The sequence below is a fragment of the Octopus bimaculoides genome, chromosome 3 (assembly GCF_046866305.1).
Source record: "Octopus bimaculoides isolate indiv1 chromosome 3, ASM4686630v1, whole genome shotgun sequence".
In the NCBI taxonomy this organism is placed as follows: domain Eukaryota; kingdom Metazoa; phylum Mollusca; class Cephalopoda; order Octopoda; family Octopodidae; genus Octopus; species Octopus bimaculoides.
In genome coordinates, this window is record NC_142930.1 from 128,993,226 (window position 1) to 128,995,725 (window position 2,500).

The following is a 2,500-nucleotide window of genomic DNA, read 5'->3' on the forward strand; positions in this document are numbered from 1 at the left end:
GTGAATGTCCCTGTATTTGCGGTTATGTACAGCATTGCGTTGTGCAAGTGTCGGATAGTGTTTGCATGTTACATCAACTTCACTTTATCATGTGTATTATTTCTATTCTTTAATTCCTTCTTCATCATCATCATCATCGTCACCATCATCGTCACCATCATCGTCACCATCATCATCATCATCACCATCATCATCATCATCGTCATCATGGTGGTCGTCGTCGTCATCATCGTCACCATCAACAATATGGTCGTCGTCGTTGTCGTTTTGAGTGAAGGTAATCAGAAATTATATATATATATATATATATATGTACATATGTATATATATAAACACATATAAGTGTATCTGCATACATATACACATACACTCACACGTATATATATCTAGATACATGTGTGTGTGTATACGTACACATACACATTCACACATGCGTATTTATATATGTACATACACACATACACACACACACACACATATATATATATATATATATATATATATATATATATATACTATCAGGAGCACACACACACACACACATATGCGCACATACGCATACACAATGCATATACAAGAGTGTGTTGATCAAGGAACACTTGTTTACGGTCAGCTCCAATGAAATTCAAAAATCTCTCACTCTATTTATTTGTTATTTATTTTTTTATTTATTTTGTCCACTTCATCGTTTGGGAATTTGAAATGTTCAAAGTATACATGCCTACCTTCATAAGACGAAAAGCAAAAAAAAAAAAACAAAGCACCGAACAAAACACAAACAAATACATCCCACACACATATACACATACACACATATACAACCATATATATATATATATATATATATATATATATATATATATATATATATATATATATATATATATATATATATATATATATATATATATATATATATACATATATATATATATATATATATATATACATATATATATATATATATATAATCTAAAATGAAAGGCAGTGTGATACACCACACAGCATAAAAATCTAGTAAAAAATAACAAACAAGCATAACAAAATATAGACGTGCAACAAGAACAACAAGAATATGATGAAGAAGAAAAAGGCTGGAGCAGTACATGAGATACTAGTGATTCGTTGCCAAATACCAGATGAGATCTGCAGTAAAGAATCGGTTCTTTCGGCTTGATTACACTTCATGTTCTATGAACTCATAGCTGAAGGATATTTATCAGCTCATCTCATTGACAACACCACACAAGCAAACCTAACTCACATCCATTCTCACATTACATCATTCTCTCTCTATCTGTCTCTTGCTTTGCCTCTCTCATTGCTTTTCTGTTTCTCTCTCTATGTGCGTGTGTGTGTCTCTCATCTCTTTTATTTGTTTCTGTCTCTCGTGCATACAAACTACGTATACACACGCACTAACAAATATTCATAGAAAATCAAACACTCCACACACACATCACACGCATACATACGCACACATAGGCATACACATATATACATATACATATATATTATACATACACAAGGTACTTTATGTATATATATATATATATATATATATATATATATATATATATATATATATATATATATATATATATATATATATATTCATATATACATACACATATATATACATACATACACACACGTACACATATATGCAATATAATGTTCCACAGACGCACACACACAAATATATGCATATATATATATATAGATATGTATACATATATATGTTTGTATTTAACATCTGAACACATGCACACATATGTATATATATATATATATATATATATATATATATATATATATATATATATATATATATATATATATATATATGTGCATGTGTTTGTATGTGTGTGTTTGTGTGTGTTTGTGTGTGTGTGTGTAAATAAACTTATTTGCACATTCATTTCTTATTTCCAGCAACCTGTATACAGGAATTTGCCGTAACATACACACCGACACAAGCAAAACCCAGCAAACATAAACGCTTACATAAATACATGTACACACACATACATACATGAATGCATGCATACATACATACACACATACATACATTCATATATATATATATATATATATATATATATATATATATATATATATATATATATATATATATATATATATATATATATATATACATACATACATACATACATGCATACATGCATACATAGATGCGTAAGCAGATACACACATAACAGGGCAAGGTATTCATAAAACGATTCATGGCTTCTTTGATTTGTAAAGCAACCGACTAACAAACACATACACACATATAAGGGTACACTATATAAGCGTACACACACACACACACGTAGATACATGTACACACCCGAAAATACATAGAATGACGTGCGCATATATATATATACAAGCACACATGCATACATGCACACAAACAAACGTTGACACACATACACCCAAATGTACATAGGAATCACATGCACCCGAACAAACGCAAATAGGCTTTTATGTACGC